The sequence below is a fragment of the Capricornis sumatraensis genome, chromosome 6 (genome assembly GCF_032405125.1).
Source record: "Capricornis sumatraensis isolate serow.1 chromosome 6, serow.2, whole genome shotgun sequence".
NCBI lineage: Eukaryota > Metazoa > Chordata > Mammalia > Artiodactyla > Bovidae > Capricornis > Capricornis sumatraensis.
Window position 1 is genome coordinate 77,584,560 of NC_091074.1, and position 19,209 is coordinate 77,603,768.

The following is a 19,209-nucleotide window of genomic DNA, read 5'->3' on the forward strand; positions in this document are numbered from 1 at the left end:
ACCTCTCGGGTCTGTCTCTCGACTTTGCTACTTCCTTCAAAACCTCAGTCATCTTCAGCACTATTGTTGGGGAGAATGGCACTTCCAGGGATGTGCTGATAAATATTTAATTACTTTAGTGTGTTTATTACCTTTGTTTCTAATGTAATTTCTTTAATTGTAAGTTTATATCATTTTATTTTTAGGAACAGCTCTGTTTAACAACAATCTCCCTGAATTTCTGAAAATGGAACAATTTAGTTCTCAGGCACTGGCAGAAGGGAGGCCACTCTGGGACACCCACAAGTCTCACAGAGTGTGGTCTTGAAGATTAAGTCACGACTCATGTGCAACCAAAGCCTGACACAAAGAAATCTCTGCTTTCCGGATGGTTATCCACATTAATAAGAATAAGGGGAAGTGGGAGGGAGGAGAAAAAAGAAGTTGGTGAAAGTGAAAGTGTTAGTCTCTTAGTTGTGTCTGACTCTTTACAACCCCATGGACTATAGCCTACCAGACTCCTCTGTCCATGGGATTTCCCAGGGAAGAGTCCTGGAGTGGGTTGCCATTCCCATCTCCAGGGGATCCTCAGACAGATTTTTTACCAGCTGAGTCACCAGAGAAACCCAAAGAAGTTGGCACTTGGAGGTAATTGGGACCATCTTCAGCAGGGAAGCTTCTATGGAAGAAGGCTAAGTGATCCCTTACCCTTAGGTATCAGAACATCACAAGGTGGCCTTCTCATTCAGCTTCCAGGAACCGCTCTGGAAATTCCCCAGATGTCACATACAGCAAGGCCAAGGACCACTTGATGCAAAGAACTGACTCATTAGAAAAGACCCTGATACTGGGAAAGATTGAAGGCAGGAGGAGAAGGAGACAACAGAGGATGAGATGGTTGGATGGAGCCTCACCAGCTCGATGGACATGAGTTTTGAGCAAGCTCTGGGAGTTGGTGATGGACTGGGAGGCCTAGCATGCTGCAGTCCATAGAGTCACAAAGAGTCAGACACTACTGAGCGACTGAACTGAACTGAACTGAAGGACAACATCCCAAAGCTGAGTAGAAGTGATCTCTGCATTACTCCTCATTACCCAATTCACTGTTCTCGAGTTGAATCTGAGCAGATGTGCACAACCAGCTTTCTTTTCACCAAGGTAGACCCTGAGTGATTAAAGGACAATGACAAGGATAAAAGCAAGGAGCTTTTCTCCCTGGGTGAAGTGTAGCTAATATGAACACCTGCTTCATGGCATTGTCGTGAGGATGAATTGAACTAATCCATGTAAAGTGATTAGTCCAAGCAATGTGTGTCGTGGCACTTATTGTGTTGTCAGACCGGAGGAAACCTAGTCTAATGGTGTAGGTATTTGGCAACTGTTTAGAAACAGTGATTAAGTGTCTGACAAGCTTTTATCCTCTTTGTATTGTGAACTTGAGAGATCCCAACCCCCCTCCTCAGCTTCCTCCTGCTTTTTACTGTGTTATTTAGTAGAAATAAAATTCCTCAGGGGATTCCCTGGTGGCTCAGTTGGTAAAAAAAACCACCTGCAATGTAGGAGACCTGAGTTTGATCTCTGGGTCAGGAAGACCCCCTGGAGAAGGAAATGGCAACACACTCCAGTATTCTACCTGGGAAATCCCATGGACAAGGGAGGCTGGCAGGCCCCCTGCCAGTCCATGGGGTCAGAAGAGTCACACACAACTTAGTGACTAAACCACCACCCCCAAAAGTTCCCCAACCTAGAGATCCAAGGAGTCAGGAGTATTCAACAGGACATTCACAGAGTTGAACGTGATCCACTACTGCCCACCCATCCCCAGCCTATCTTGCGAAACACCTTTGGAGACTGGTCTTCTGTTGATCCAAGATCAACTTTGAAAAAGATTGTCCAGTGTACAAGACACAACTATGCCCAGTTATATATAGCCACCAATAAATTTTCTTTGTTTTTACTTTGCCTTTTGCTAGCTGTGCCATGACTCAATGCATTTTTGTGTTTATACAAAGTTTATTTGTATGACTTCATGTTAACCCTCAGATAAATGCTTCCTCATGTGTTAAAAAAGAGAGAGAGAGAGAAAGAGCACAGGATGTGGAGTTGTTCAAGCCCTGGATCTACCAACAGCCCAGCAACATGCTAAGCAGCTTAAGCCATGAAACAGCAGTCTCAATATTCTCGATGGTGAACCAGAACAGGTAATTCCTAATTCAGAGGGATGCTATGAGGGGGAATTTAAAATTCTTTGTAAACTCAGTCTGCACTCTACTTGGGTTAGTGGTTTCTGTTTTCAGTGTAGTAAATGGGTGCCACGTGAAGCATTTCACATCCGTTATCTCATTGGAAATTTACATTCTTAAAGTAGGAGCAGGAAAATGGTGATTTTTGAAGTGGTTAAGTGGAGTTGCTGGGCTGGGCTGAGAGCTTCTCACTGGACTGAAGCAGGAAGTACTTGGGAAAAGTAGGGTGAAGCCAGATGAAGAGTGTGGGCTTCATAATACCAGCAAAGGAATATTTAGGATCTCTGAGCAGAGAAGGATGCATAATTGAATTTGCTAAATCTTGTTTAGCTGACTTACTCTTCTGCCTCAAGCAGAGAGAGCCAGTTTTTTGAGTTAACATCCAGCCATGGCCTCTCCATCACACAGATGTATCGCAGATTAGAAAAGGTATTTTCCTGGTTCTCAAGAATTAACAACAAGACCCCCAATTTGGCAATAAAAGTGAACCAAAAAATGCCATGTTCTAAGAGTTTCCTGCCACTGAAACCAGACCTTGCCTCTAGCCAGACCTATTTCCAGGTGGTCCAGAAGGGTCTGAGTTATCCATTCAGTGAGGTGCAGTGAGTCAGGGAGAATGCTGGCAGGGACCTGCTGTGGTGCAAAGCACCTGTGCTTGAGCAAAACCCTGTGGGCTAACTCACTTATACTCAAGTCCCAGTTTTGCTGCTACACCAGCTCTATGACCTTGACCAATTTAATTAGCCTTTCTGCATTTCATTTTCCTCATCTAAAATATTCCAGTAATAGTAGCTGCTTTATACAGTAATTATGAGGATTATATGTTCCTATGGACTGAGTGTCTGTGTTCCTCCAAAATTTATGCACTGAAGCCTAAGCCCCCAGTGTGATGGCATTTGGAGATGGGGTATTTGGGAAGTGATTAGGGTTAGATGAAGTAATGAGGATAGGGCCCTTTGATGAGATCAGTGCTTGTAGAAAGAGTAATGGGCTTCCCAGGTGTTGCTGGTGGTAAAGAACCTACCTGTCAAGACAGGAGACATAAGAGACATAGGTTCGATACCTGGGTAGGGGAGATGCCCTGGAAGAGGGCATGGTAACCCACTCCAGTATTCTTACATGGAGAATCTCTTGGACAGAGGAGTCTGGTGGGCAGTGGTCCATAGGGTCACAAAGAGCTGGATGCAACTAAGGTGACTTAGCATGCACACATGCACAGGAAGATGAATAAGGTTCTCCCTCTTTCACTGTGTACATGCACTTTCTCCTTTTTTCCACTGGTATGATTTATATTTTGTCTTAGATGGTTATTTCTGTTTTACTTAAGGTCATCTGTTAATTTTTTCAGCATATAACATGTCATTAGGAAGTTTTTCTATTTTTAGCTGTATTGAAATATAATTGATATGCAAAATTAGATCCATTTTATGTACATCGCTTGATGAGTTTGGACATATACCTACATCCACAATACCATCACCATAACCAAGGCACTAAAGTTATCCTTCACCTCCAAAAATTTCCTTGTGTTCTTCTGCGTAATTTTTGGTAAAAACAATTCACATGAGATGCATCTTCTCAACATATTTTAAAGTGTGTAATACCTACGGTATTAGCTACAGTGTTCCCTCGTATATATGGTGGGCATACTATACCCACTTATTTCAGTATTTCATGACGTATTTCAGTATTTCATCCCTTGTCATTCCCTGAACATTTCCACATCCCTCTAAATGTACCCAGACCATTCCATTATATGATGATCACCATTATTAACTAGACCCCTATCAATGGACATTCAGGTGATTCAAGTATTTTTCCTTAATACATGCAAAATACATTTAAAATATGCAAATGAAGGCCAAAGTGCAAGGGCAAATGCAGGAACACATGAGGTCGCAGGATAAACTCTCAGAAGCGGAACTGAAGAATCAGAGGGTATGCACAGGGAATTAGGTATAGAGCATGTGAGTTACTCAGCCGCTAAAAGGGATGAAACAGAGTCATTTGTAGAGACATGAATGGACCTAGAGTCTGTCATACACAGTGAAATAAGTTAGAAAGAGAAGAATATATATATCCTTTATATATATATAAAGGATATATATATCCGACCTGTAATGATTAGGAATTCCCTTTAGTCCAAACCTACCCAACAGAGGTGTCATCAAGCTTTCTGATCTTTTGTCAGTTCGATAGGCATCTTATAACTCATTTGGTTTTCTCTCTTCGTATGTAGGATTTAACATATTTTCATACTTAGGGATATTTGCATTTCCCTTTATGTGAATGCTTCATGTTCTTTTTTTTATTATTGGAGTAAAATTGGTTTACATTGTTGTGTTAGTTTCTCCTGAACAATGAAGTAAATCAGCTATGTGCATACATATAGCCTTTCCCTCTTGGAGCTCCTTCCCCATGCACCCCCTCATTCCGCCACCCCTCGGTCACCGCAGGGCACTGAGCTGAGCTCCCTGCGCTGTTCAGCAGCTTCTCTATAGCAATTATGCCAGCTTTATATTTAACGCATGGTGGTGTGTGCATGTCAGTGTGTCTAGCTTCCCCGTTCATCCCTCTCTTTCCCACGCCGTGTGCACACGTCCGTTCTCTATGTCTGCGTCTCTATTCTTGCCTTGGAAATGGGTTCATCTGAGCCATTTTTCTAGATTCCACAGAGATATATTAATCCCACTACTGGGCATATACCTTGCAGAAACCATAGAGGACACACGTACCCCAGCGTTCATTGCAGCACTGTCAACAATAGCCAGGCCATGGAAGCAACCTACTGTTCAGCGACAGATAAATGGTAAAGAAGATGTGGTGTAATATTACTCAGCCGCTAAAAGGAATGAAACAGAGTCGTTTGTAGAGACGTGAATGGACCTAGAGTCTGTCATACACAGTGAAGTAAGTTACAAAGAGAAGAATACATATATCATTTATGAATGCTTCATATTCTTTTCCTCGTGTTTGACTTGGACTATTGGGCATTATTTTTCTTAAGGATGCTTGTGTGTATGCATAGTTGCTCAGTCGCGATGGACAGGGAAGCCTGCATGCTGCAGTTCTTGGGGTCACAAAGACTTTGACAGGATTGAGCGACTGAACAACAACAACAACGTTTCCTCTTATCTCTTCACCAAACTCTTATCCACTAGACAGAACTCTGCCTCTGCTTAGAAATTTCCCCTCTGCTAGTCGCTCCCGCCTCTCACTACCAATGGGCTCCGTGCATTTCCCTTACACTTAGCACAACAAACTAATGCTTTCATTTATAGTACAGAAGTACTGGATCACAGAGGGATTGCCCCCAATATGTTCACATACTCCATGCACACCCACCCTTGTGTGGTCCAAACTCTTCCTGACTCTGGCTTGGACGTGGAATATGATTTGGCAAATGTGTCAATCACGATGTTCTATAAACAGAGGTTTTTAAAAATGCTTGTATATTGGAGTTTGCAGTATCTCCTGTTCTTTAGGACACTGAGATGACCCTATGAAGAGTCTATCATACGAGGGGTTGAGAAGTCTATGAGCATCAGCAACAAGCCACCTGGCTGAGTTCCCTACTCCAGCCAGCCTGCCTGATACATGAGTGAGCTCATTTGCCATCATGCAGTCCCATCCAAACTCCCAGATGACCACAGAGATGAGCCAAGCCAACCCAGAGCAGAAGAACCCCCTAGCCAATCCACAGAACTGTGAAAAATAACAAATGCTCATTGTTTGAAGCCATAAAGTTTTGGCATAGTTTGCTACACAGTAAAAATTAACTGTCCTTCTTATTCAATTGTGACCACTTCAATGACTTATTTACTGAATATAGGGCCTAGCACCATGCTGGACACATAAAGTCTTCTTGATTAGTATTTTTAAGCTGGAAACTATGATGGAATCAAAAGGAGTGATTCCAACTTTAACCTTGTTGTTACTGTTCAGTTGCTAAGTCGTGTCCAACTCTTTGCAATCTCATGGACTGCAACACACCAGGCTTCCCTGTCCTTCACTGTCTCCAGGAGTTTACTCAAACTCATGTCCGTTGATTCAGTAATGCTATCCAACCATTTCACTCACTGTCGCCCCCTTCTCTTCCTGCTCTCAATCTTTTCCAGCATCAGGGTCCTTTACCATGAGTGAGCTCTGTGTATCAGGTGGCCAAACTGTACTGTATGCTTGTGCTTAGTCGTACAGTCATGTCCAACTCTTTGCGACTCCATGGACTTCAGCCTGCCAGGATCCTCTGTCCATGGAATTCTCCAGGCAAGAATACTGGAGTGGGTTGCCATGCCCTCCTCCAGGGCATCTTCCCCACTCAAGGATCAGACTCAGTTCTCCTGCACTACAAGCCAGGTTCTTCCCCTGTGAAAACACATATCACATTTTCTGTGGCTGTTTTGTATGAGTGTCTTCCTCATCAGACTTAAAACTCCACAAAAGCAGAGGGATCTCTTCTGTGTTTACTCCCTGTTGCGTCTGTTCAGCACCTAGCACAATAATGTGATAGGCCCTTGGCAAATATTTGCGGAAGAAATGAACCAAGACCATTGGCATGTGCATTAATGTGACCTGGCAGGAGGGGTAGGATTAATCACCTCTCTCCACCAGACATAGGCTTCAGCCCCTGTGGTCCCCTTGGCATAACCAATAGGCATACATCCCCCAAGGAGGAAATGAGGATGGAACAGAGGAGTGGTGATAACCTGGGGGAGGAGACACGCTTAGAATCAGATACAGGTGGCCGTCTCCTCCTGAATCTAAGTGTGTAATAGTGTGCACAGTGCACAGTCCTTCCCAATGGGACTAATCTAGCCTGGTCAAATAGCTTAAGAGTCAAGAGACTGAAGACCCAGGCCCTGCTCTGCTGTGTGACCTATTTCAGCTGACCTAACACTTCTCTGGGGGACAGAAGAATGTCGTGCCAGCCTAATACATCAGTTCAAGGGAACATAGCAAACAAGATGAAGTTGTTTTGTGAAAACAAAAGCCAAATAGACCCCCTTCAACTCAAAAGCAGCCTGTGTCATGTTTCAGAGGGTGTTTGGTGGGTATAACATTTTCCCAGAGAAACCATATTGAAAATGATGGTTAGGTTCCCTGGCTCCCACTCAAAAACTCATTTACACCACAATATAACTGAAATAACACAAACATGCAAAGAAAAAAGGCAGGAAAAATACTGTTGCAGTACCAGTAATTAAAACAAAAACAATACCATGGAATAAGGAGTGGTGTTTCTGATTCATCTCAAATGCTAGTGCTTAATAAAAATGGATTTAATTAGAGAGGAGGGGGATGGGAATAAGGTTCTGTGGTGCTCCAGGGGCATCTTTCGGGTTCAGATGCTCCAATATTGAGTTGATGACACTGTGTCCCCTCTAAGATACAGTGCCGTTCTTAGCACTATATCCGAGGTGTGTACCTTTGCTGTGAGCTGGTCCATATTTTGGGTCACAAGTGGAAGCAAGGAAAGAAAAAAGAGATCATCTGGCTGAGTGCTGAAAGAGAAGAAAGAGGATGCAAGGATGGGATGCTAAGCCTGGGAGCAAAAAAGTGACATTTATGAGACATGTTACGCAATGTTCTAGGAAAGTCTGCCATGTTCCCTCGTTCTTTCTCCATGACAACACACAAAAAGCATGTCCTATTTTGCAAAGGAATGCACAGAGTCTGGCCAGGAAGGTGCCTTGGAGCCAGAGTTGGGTCTCAAGTTTGCTTAATTCTAAAGCCCATTTCCCTTGTTCTCTCTTCCTTGGTGGATGATGAGGACAGAAGAAAAGGAAAGCACTGTTCGTAAGGAGATGCTGAGGAGGTGGAGGCCTCCTGCAAGGCACCAGGGCATCACCCTTCCAGAACACATGACTGTCAACAGAACAAGGCATTGAGGAGGCTTCAGGCTTGGGGTGGGAAAGAAAGACACACAAACCACCACCTGCGACAAACAAGGGCTTGAGAGTAAGGCTTGTGACTCCAGTCAGAGCCTGAACAAATAAATGCAAAACAAAATTTACCAGCAGATATGAGCCCACCCTAAAATCAATGACTTACAGTGAGATCAAATCCATAGAGAGACAAGGAAGAACACAATCTCAGAGCCAAGCACAAAACCCTAAAGGAGAGAGGTTAACAAATAAATAAAGCAAAATTAATAACAGAAGACATGCTGAATGGAAAATGCACCTTGCCAGGAAGACACTGTCTCCTCGCGCAAACAACTGGCAAGAAAGTGCAGGGAGGGAAAGAAGCTTTGCAAATTATCATTTTCTCTCATGTTGATCAACCCAGGGGTTCTCACTCATAAAATTAAAAGAAATAAAATTCAACTGTAACCAGCTCCCTGGGGCTCCTTGGAGGTGCTCACATGGCAGGGAGCTGACTGGGGGAAGGAAGCATGTTAGGTTCCTTCATCACATTGTTCGCTGCTCTATGTAGCAGTGATGACCAAGTTACAGGGTCAGCAAGGATGAGCATTTTCCAGATACAGGGCTCTGATGGACCACCCACCTGGACCCCAGGCACAGCCTCCAAGCTGAGGAGGTCTCTCGGTTCCTCCCATGGCTGCCTGCTTTCTGATCAGCCTGGCAAGTACGAACTCGTACATGCAGTCATGTGCTCTGTGTGATGACACAAAAGTGCCACCGGGTGTGCAGATGTCTCCAGCAGGGTGCCTGCCCTCAAGGAACCTATGACCCAGTTGCAGCAAAAAGACTGATGTGGGAAACTACCCAAGAACCACTTTTACACCCATTCAGTGCACTCCCCCTGAGCCCGACAACCGGCTTCACTCCCTTCCTCATCTCCTCGTGATTTCAGGGATCCTCAGCAAGATGCCCATATTTGCAAGGCATGTGGCAACCCTAGGGCTCTGGGTTTCCCAGCTGGAAAATAGGATTGATGTAAAAAGTGGAGATGTCCATGAAACCCAGCTCTTCACGTTGCAAGTTAACTCTGCAAATAAATCACTCATTGGCTTTTAAAAGTGATTTTGGAAATGCAAATATTAGCTGTTAGCATTGGCGGGTCAGAGGTGACATCAAAAGTGGAGCAGAAATTGGACTACTGGGCCATTCCTGATATTTGTGCTTAATACCAAGTGAAATGTATTATTTGAGGGAGAAACCTTTGGCTTAACAACCAGAAAATGACTCTGAGCCCCTAGCAGCTCGGATTTATTCCTCTCTCTTCAATCGGATTGGCTCTTACAGACCTGGCAGGCAGTGCAGTCCTGGGGGTTTTCCTTCGCTGCTCCTCATTCTTTCCTCATCCTTTCTCTGTCTCTCTCCATCTCTTTCTTTCTCTGTCTCTCTCTTTCTCTGTCTCTGTGTTTTTCTCTCTGGGTGTCTCTTTCTGTCTCTGTCTCTCTGTCTCTCTCTGGGTGTCTCCTTCTTTGTGTCTTTATGTATCTGAACCTCTGTCTGTCTCTCTGTGTTTCTGTGTCACTCTATGTCTCTCTCTGTTTCTGCCCCTCTGTCTTTGTCTCCCTGTGTCTCCCTCTGTCTCTATCTCTCTGTGTCTGTGTGTGTGTCTCTGTCTGTTTCTCTCCGTGTGTCTCTTCGTGTCTCTGTTTCTGCCTCTCTGTCTCTCTGGGTGTCCCTCTCGGTCTCTCTCTCTCTCTCTCCCCATCTCTGTGTGTCTCTTTCTGTCTTTGCCTCTCTATATTCTTCTGTGCATGTCTCTCTGTTTCTGTCTGTCTCTCTCTTTCTGTGTGATCAGCTGAACATACAAACTAGTAAAAAGAGGAGGAAGCCCAATATTAGGAGAGCAAATCATGGTTGATTATCAGGCCTCCTAACAACCAGACATTGAATGAAGCATTTTATAACCATGATCTGAGTTTGCATAACCACCCTGCGTGGAGTGACTGACACTCTCGAGTATCATTTGGGTGAAAAATTCTTATCTTGGCCTCCCAGGTGGTGCTAGTGATAAAGAATCTGCCTGCAAAGAAGAAGACCGGTTCGATCCCTGTGTCAGTAAGATCCCCTGGAGGGGGATATGGCAACCCACTCCTGCAGTATTCTTGCCTGGAAAATCCCATTGACAGAGGAGCCTGGTGGGCTACAGTCCATGGAGTCATGAAGAAGTGGACACGACTGAACACAGGGAAAATTCCCAGAAATGATGAGAAGAGATACCAGAGTCCAACAGTCAGAGCTTCTCACTAAGAGTACAGACTTCTGACGAAGCAAGAGCCTTGAGAGTGTTTGTTGCTATTGTCACTCAGTTGAGTCCGACTCTTTGTGACCTCACGGACTATAGCCCGCCAGGCTCCTCTGTCCATGGGATTTCCCAGGCAAGAATATTGGAGTGGGTTGCCATTTCCTCCTCCAGGGGATCTTCCTGACCCAGGGATTGAACCCAGGTCTCTGGCATTTGGCAGGCAGACTCTTTACCACTGAGCCAACAGGTATGTAACATACCTAACATTGTATGTTAAAAAGAGCTTGGACTTCTCAGGCAAGCCGAGTTGATTCAGACCTGTTTTCTACCACTCACCAACTGTGGGATGCAAGGTGGGGCACTTGGTATTTCAGAGGCTTTGTTTCCTCTTTAATGTATTAGGGAGAACAATATCAGAGGAGCTGGGTGGTTATGCAGATTTCAGTAGTTATAGGCTACACTGTGTCCCCGCTAGATTGATATGTTGATGTCTTAACCCCAGTACCTAAAGATGTGACTATATTGAAAGATGATGTCTTTAAAAAGATAACTGAGTTAAAATGAGGTCATTTGTAGTCATGTCCAATTCTTTGAGACCCATTGGGCTGTAGCCTGCCAAGCTCTTCTGCCCATGGAATTTTTCAGGCAAGGATACTGGAGTGCAATCCACTCCAGTATTCTTGCCTAGAGAATTCTGTGGACAGAGAAGCCTGGTGGGCTGCTGTCCATAGGGTCGCATAGAGTCGGACACAACTGAAGTGACTTAGCACGCATGAATGCATGCATGCATGCATGCCATTTCCTTCTCCAGGAGATCTTCCCAACCCAGGAATCAAACCTGAGTCTCCAGTGTCTCCTGCATTACAGGTGGATTCTTTACCTGCTGAGCCATTGGGGAAGCTCTAGTGGGCCAATACAATTGATGTTCTTAGTAGAAGAAGAGATTAGGACACACACATACAGAGGGAAGACCATGCGGGGACAGTGGAAGGAGAAATGGCTGTCCACAAGTTAAGCAGAGAGGCCTCAGAGGAAACCAGCCTGCTGATCCTGGATCTTGGACTTCCAGAACTGGGAGGAAATAAAGTTCTGTTGTTTAAGCCACCAGTCTGTTGTACTTGTTCATGGCAGCCCTGAAAAACCAATACAAACATTTCAAATATAGTTTAGCCTTCTGATACACATACAGAAACTGAGGTCTAAGAAAGTCAATTGACTTACGCAAGGCCAGTTAAAAGTCAGTTAAGGCTCAAACCTCTATGTACCGATGTGTATCCCAGGGCTCATTCTAAGATCCTATATTGTGTTTAGGGACCAGAAAGCCAGACCAGCCTCAACTCTCCATGAAGAGTAGTCTCCCTTAGGACTGGTGAAGTCATCCTGGTACCTCAGTCCACTGAGACTGTAATACTAATTAACTGAAGCCTCTGTTCGGCACTGAACAGTGTCAACTTGGGATAACAGTTATCTACCCTTCCCTACTGACTCATGTTCCTATATTACTTAGAGGACTGGTTGTGTTTCAATAGGTAACTGATTGATTAACCTGGACATGGGAAGAGGGGCGCATAGAAAAAGTGATGGAGGATCACAAGACTCACAAGACTTCTAAAAGGAAGAACCAGAGATACTGAACCACTAACAGGTTCTGACCTGGTGTTCACCATATAATTGTATCTAAGTATTCAAAAGGGGCCACTCTCCATATCTAGCCTTTGAAAATGCAATTTCTCAATCAGAGGACACAGTCCCAATTCTGTCACTAATTTTCTCTGTGATCTTGAATCCATCACTTAGATTACTCATGCATTCATTTTTTCATGTGGAGAATGAGGGAAAAAGAAAAGCCTGCCTCACCTACCTTACAGACATACAGCGAATATCAAATAAGATAATGTGCAGGAAAGCACTCGGAAAAGTATAAAAATGTTATTCAAATATGAAATGTGACAAATCCTTCATCCTCAGGAATATATGTGGATCAGAATGAATCTCTGTCTGGAGGAGGCAGCAGCAGTCATAATAGAAATGTGAGGCTTGATTGATGGCCAGTCTACATGAGTGGCTTTCAGATTTGGAAAGGGAACTGTGGTGTGCAATGAAAAAACTTGAGACTAGAAATCCCAGCCCCACCAGGAACAATTCGTGTGATCTCATATAAGCCCCTAATTCCTCTGAGGCTATGTTTCTCATGTCAAACGTCAGAATAATAATCACTTTGTCTTCCAAATGAGATTACTGTAAAAATCAAATAAGATTGCACACACATACACATGTGTGCACACATGCATGTGCCTGGATTTAAAAGAATAATATTTTAAATAGACTGAGTGGGACAGGAGCTGAGTGTTAGGGAAGAAATTGAATTAGGAAGATTCTAGTTGGAGACACTACATGTTTGCCTGCAAAGTACTCTGATGAGAAAGTCAGTTATAGAGTATTAGAAAGGGCTTGGAAGTAGAGAATTACCTAGATAAGCAGAAGTAGACCAACCAAGAGAGAAAATGTAAATTCAGCCAGACATCAACAGGTAAAGACTGTGTGACTTTCAGAATTAAAATATTGGGAATTCGACCAGAGCAAAGCTAAGCCATTTTTCAGGTATAATATCTGACTAAAACATTCAGACCCATATTTCCTCAGTAAAGAGGGCAACAGAGAAAAATATTCAAACTGTGTATAGAAGCTGAAAACCTTGGAGTGAGACAGAACCTAAAAATCTAATTAATTGTTTTACCTTTGTCAAATTGAACTGAGCAATGAGATTGTATTTGTAATTTGGTCACCTATCCATACAGTTCATCCCTTGGTTGCTCTAAATATTCTTGTTACATGGTTTTTATTCCCAACTATTTATATATATAACACCTTGAAAATATTAAGGGGGAGAGAGTAGCAAGAATTGTCTTGTGTGCTTTATATGAGTTCAGTTCAGTCGCTCAGTCGTGTCCAACTCTTTGCGACCCTGTGAATCACAGCACACCAGGCCTCCCTGTCCATCACCAACTCCTGGAGTTCACTCAGACTCACGTCCATCGAGTCTGTGATGCCATCCAGCCATCTCATCCTCTGTTGTACCCTTCTCCTCCTGCCCCCAATCCCTCCCAGCATCAGAGTCTTTTCCAATGTGCCAACTCTTCGCATGGGGTGGCCAAAGTACTGGAGTTTCAGCTTTAGCATCATTCCTTCTAAAGAAATCCCAGGGCTGATCTCCTTCAGAATGGACTGGTTGGATCTCCTTGCAGTCCAAGGGACTCTCAAGAGTCTTCTCCAGCACCACAGTTCAAAAGCATCAATTCTTCGGCGCTCAGCCTTCTTCACAGTCCAACTCTCACATCCATACATGACTACTGGAGAAACAATAGCCTTGACCAGACGGACTTTAGTCGGCAAAGTAATGTCTCTGCTTTTGAATATGCTATCTAGGTTGGTCATAACTTTTCTTCCAAGGAGTAAGCGTCTTTTAATTTCATGGCTGCAGTCACCATCTGCAGTGATTTTGGGGCCCAAAAAAATAAAGTCTGACACTGTTTCCACTGTTTCCCCATCTATTTGCCATGAAGTGATGGGACCAGATGCCATGATCTTCGTTTTCTGAATGTTGAGCTTTAAGCCAACTTTTTCACTCTCCTCTTTCACTTTCATCAAGAGGCTTTTTAGTTCCTCTTCACTTTCTGCCATAAGGGTGGTGTCATCTGCATATCTGAGGTGATTTATATTTCTCCTGGCAATCTTGGTTCCAGCTTGTGTTTCTTCCAGTCCAGCGTTTCTCATGATGTACTCTGCATAGAAGTTAAATAAGCAGGGTGACAATATACAGCCTTGACGTACTTCTTTTCCTATTTGAAACCAATCTGTTGTTCTATGTCCAGTTCTAACTGTTGCTTCCTGACCTGCATACAGATTTCTCAAGAGGCAGGTCAGGTGGTCTGGTATTCCCATCTCTTTCAGAATTTTCCACAGTTTATTGTGCTTTATATCACTAGACATCTATTAAACATTCAATTCTCAGAACAACTTAGAAAATTATAAAAGTGGAAACCTGTGGGTCTTACAATTAAGGAAACTAAAGCTCAGAGGGTAATATCTCAATAAAAGGTGATAATTAAATCCAGAATTGGGCCCAACTTAACAGGTGGCACTAGTGGTAAAGAACCTGCCTGCCAGTGAAAGAGACATAAGAGATGCCAGTTCAATCCCTGGGTAGGGAGGATCCCCTGGAGGAGAGCATGGCAACCCACTCCAGTATTCTTGCCTATAGAATCCCGTAAGTGAGCCTGATGGGCTACAGTCCATAGGGTCCCACAGAGTCAGACTTGACTGAAGCAACTTAACACACATGCATAGCCAATAGCCTGTAACAAGTGCCTGCTGATTCTTCCCTTCCCTGGAATAAAAAAGACTTGAAAAATAGTGATGTTTCATGATAAAGGTTTATTTCTCTCTTATGTAAAAGAAACCCAGAGATAGCAATCAGGAAGTGTCAGGGTAGATCCAGTCAGCAAGGAACAGGCTCTTACTGTCTCTGCTTCACTGTTTCTAAGGTATAGTCCTCATCTTCATGGTCCTAAAAGACTACCAGAGCTTCAGTCATCACCTCCATGATCCAAGGAACAAAATGGAGAAAAAAGAAAAAAAGAGACTCTCCTCCCTTTTCTAAGTGACTTCTTGAAAGTCCCACACTAGATGTCCTCTTGCATTTCATTGACTAGAACTTAGCTATATAGCCTTCTAAGTCATAAGGGATTCTGGAAAACATAGTCTTTTATCTGGGAAGCAATATGTCCAACTAAATTTGGTTCTTCTGCCAGACAAAGGGGATTATGAATATCAGGATGCAACTAGAAATGCCTGCCATACTACAGTTTCCTAACTCCAAGCCTGTGTTCTTTGTTGTTGTTGTTTAGTCCCTATGTAAAGTCCAGCTCTTTTGCAGCCTTGTGGACTGTAGCCTGCCAGGCTTCTCTGTCCACGGGGTTTCCCAGGCAAGAACACTGGAATGTGTTGCCATTTCCTTCTCTGTGTGCTCCTTGGAAACCCCTAAAATGCATCTATTTGAGGAATTCCCAGACCCATTTGAACACAAGTGGTGTCAGCTCAATCTAGTCCTGCTGTTAGATGGGAAAATAAAAGCAGCATATCTTGATAGCTGTTACTATTGCTATTATTTAAGGGACAATTGGCCTCAATGGAACAAAGGGTGCAGTGAACACTGAAGGGAAATCCAGGAAGTTATCTTGTGCCTGTTCAACCAAGATACAACTTTTACGTACGGTCATGAAAATTATGGTCAGAAATGCTTCCCATATAAATGTAATTTGGAGAGAGAAATACCAAGACTGGAAAGAGAATGGCTAAAATCTAAGTTAAATTTTGTTCTATCTGTTGGCTTTCAAGCTTGCTGAAGTGAACATTTCAAAAACGAAACAGAGCGGACAAATTTTATCATTTTGTGAAAACAGATCTAGGTGTATTTTGCAGATATAAATGATCATGAAGAAATAGCACAATTGCAACGAAGCACCTTACAATCACATATGGAGCCAGCATTCTGGAAACCAGACCAAAAAAATATAACAGTGCCCACTGTGTTCACTCACTGCATCATTTCCAGAGCTACAGCATCCAGCTGGGTCTGGGACAGTGACTTTTTCCAGCCCAGACCCCACAGTGTCCCTCGACATGGCTCTAGAAGCTTCTTCTGGCCCATTTTCCTTCATTCCAAAGCCAGTCTAGATGAGCTCTTTCTGGATGTTAGATGAGAAGGCAGAAAACTAAGGACGTTGCCAACTACCTCAAATCAAGTCATCTCACCCTGAACAGGTTCCTTCTCCTGTCTGGACCTAGATGTCCTCATGTATAAAATGGATAAGTAGACCAGTTAACCAGAGGTCCCATTAGCACCAGATTTCATAAACACTGAATTATGTCGTAGCGTAAGCTTTGGTGAGGGGAAGTGACAACCATTCTGTGCGGATGTGCTAAGTTGCTTCAGTCCATGTCTGACTCTGCAACCCTATGGCCTGGGGCCCGCTAAGCTCCTCTGTCCTTGGGATTCTCCAAGCAAAAATACTGGAGTGGATTGCCATGCCCTCCTCCAGGGGATCTTCACGACCCAAGGGTCAAACCCATGTCTCTTACATCTCTTGCATTGGCAGGTGAGTTCTTTACCACTAGTGCCACCTGGGAACCATTCAAGTTCTTTTAAAAATTTGCACACTATAAAGGTGAATCTGTTTGAGAACTGTCCTCCAGAGCTTCATTCAATCTCACAAGAAAAAACAAGCACAGCTATTGTCTGAGTCCTCTGCCCTGGAGCCCCAGGTAAAGAGCCTTTTGCTGTCTCCAGAGATGCCTGGGGGATAAAGGCAACACAGTGCTCTGAGCCTGCTAAAAGCCTGAACTCTTGACTCAGACCTAAGTTCAAATTCCAGATCAGCTGCTTCCTGTCTGTTGTCCATTGTGTGCTCAGTTGTGTTGATTCTTAGCTACCCCATGAGCTGTAGCCTACCAGGCTTCTCTGTCCATGGAATTCTCCAGGGAAGAATGCTGGAGTGGGTAGCCATTCCCTTCTCCAGGGGATCTTCCCAACCAAGAGATCAAACCCAATCTCCCACCTTGGAGGCAGACTATTTACCACCTGAGCCACTAGGGAAGTCCCAGAAATGTTCTTAACCTTTCTTGATCTCTAAAGTGGAGCTCATAATGCCACCTATCATAGGGTTGCTGTTAGAATGAATGGCATGATGCACTTTGGGCTCCTAGCCCAGTGTCTGGCACTTACTAAGGGTTCATCTAATATTAACTGTTATTATTATAGAAACTTTACTTACAACACTTAGAGACAGAACAAATCCTGCTCCCTAGGAATCTAAAGTTTATGAGCCTGCCTGTGAGTTTCCTATGCCTTAAACCTCAGAATAATCCAGATGAATTAAAATGTTTTATCTGCAGCCCCACAGTTTGTCCCCAATCTGGCAGGAAATAGTCCACAGTTCCACCGAATAATTCAAAACCCGTATCAGAAGGGGTGAGAGAGAGAGAGAGAGAGAGAGATAGTATGTGTGTGGGTGGGTGTGTGTATGTGGAAAGCAATCAAAGAGATAAAAGAAAAGAATCCTGTGTTCTCTAAAAATAGGAGGGTGGGAGTGGAGGGACACTTGCAACCACTTCGAGGAAGAATCAGCTACCTACAGACATTACCTGAACACATAACATAAAGCTCATCTTAATCAGTGGAAGCGACATTGCTGAAAATCTGGTGATTTTCATCTGGAGCTGACAACATGGTAATTTACATTCCACACAGCGTAACCAAAGAGCTTGTTATGCAAACACAGGCCACTGCTTTGACAAATCTCCTGGAAACAGAATTAATGTCTGTATTCTGTGCAAAGATGTAATTTATTTTAATATTTTAAAGAGATAATATATATCTATCTATCTCTATATATTCAGGGAGTGAGATATATGCACGCATCGAGATATATATATTTAAACAGAGTCAAGCTTAGGGGCTGGGGCTGGTGTGCTACATCGTTAAAAGGCCTGAGAACTACAATGAAAATGGCATTGCTGATTACTACCAGCATCTTTCATTTGGTGTGTTTCTCTTTTTATTCCTGGTGATAACATAAATATTATTCTTTTGTGAAAATGTTTTATTTATGGTGCCAGAGCAAGGAATGCATTTCATGGTAATTGATGTTTTTTGATAGAGAGCAAGTTGAGCTCTGCCCAACTGCAGAAAAAGTTTTAATTGTGTGGAAGGCTCCAATGGCTATTTCCTAGTCATCTTCTTTTCTTTTTTAAAGGGAAAATTTTTGTTAAAGGAGAATTTAGCCCTTGCTGTTTATAAAGGTTTGACTCTGAAGACTGGGGATCAGCATCCTGACCTCCTCCACCCACTGCAGACTATGACACCAACAGAGTTTGGGAGAGCAATTCCAGAGAGATACATTTTTTCGGCTTCTCAAAAAAAAAGTGTATATAAGTCTTTGGGGGGCAGATCTTCTAGGCCTTGGGCTTCACTGAAGCTTTGACGGGTATTTGCCTTTCAGAAGGAGACCTCAATCCTTATTTTTCCCCAATGGGAAATCGAGAAAAGAAGTGGCTTCTCGTCAAATCTTTACAGCCCTTCATCCCCTCTTTTCACTCACCTCCCATTTCCATTTCAAAACTATGATTTAGGGAATTAAAACCACTCTACCCTGATTCCCTAGTTCCCTTGAGTCTGAGCACTCCTTTCTCCCTCACCCAACCCCCTCATGGAGGAAGCTAATCAAACCTGCTGCTATGGCCCAGCTGAGGGGTCTAAACTAGAAATCAATGGCCCATGCCCCAGGGGACCCATTTTGCTGCTTTCTCTGTTAATGTCATGTCAGGAGATGTCACCAGGAAGCCAGGCTGCCGAACAGAGCATTAGTTCCCATTTGGAAAGGCCCATGACTGTCCTCAGGCAGGTGAGGCTGGAGAAGAGAGTCCCACCGGGAGGATGCTATTGGGGTTAGACAGTGGGCCTGCTAAGCTCTGTCACTTTTACTGACAGAAGAACCAGGCTCAAAGGAAGGGAGGCAGGGGGCTATGCTCTTCCACGATGAGAGCGGGCAGTGGGCTCCCCAAGGAGGGGCCATGTCTGTGCCAGGGGTTAGCTAACACAGATCCACCCCCTCCCTCATTCTGTCCAAGTTTGTTTTGAGAAGTAGGTATATCTTATGGGGGTGGGGTGGGGAGGGGAGACAAGCTTAAGGTTGACCACATGGCCTCAGAGAGCAGCCATGGGGCTAACTTCAGTCTGTCCAGTTTCTCTATCCCATGCCCTGTG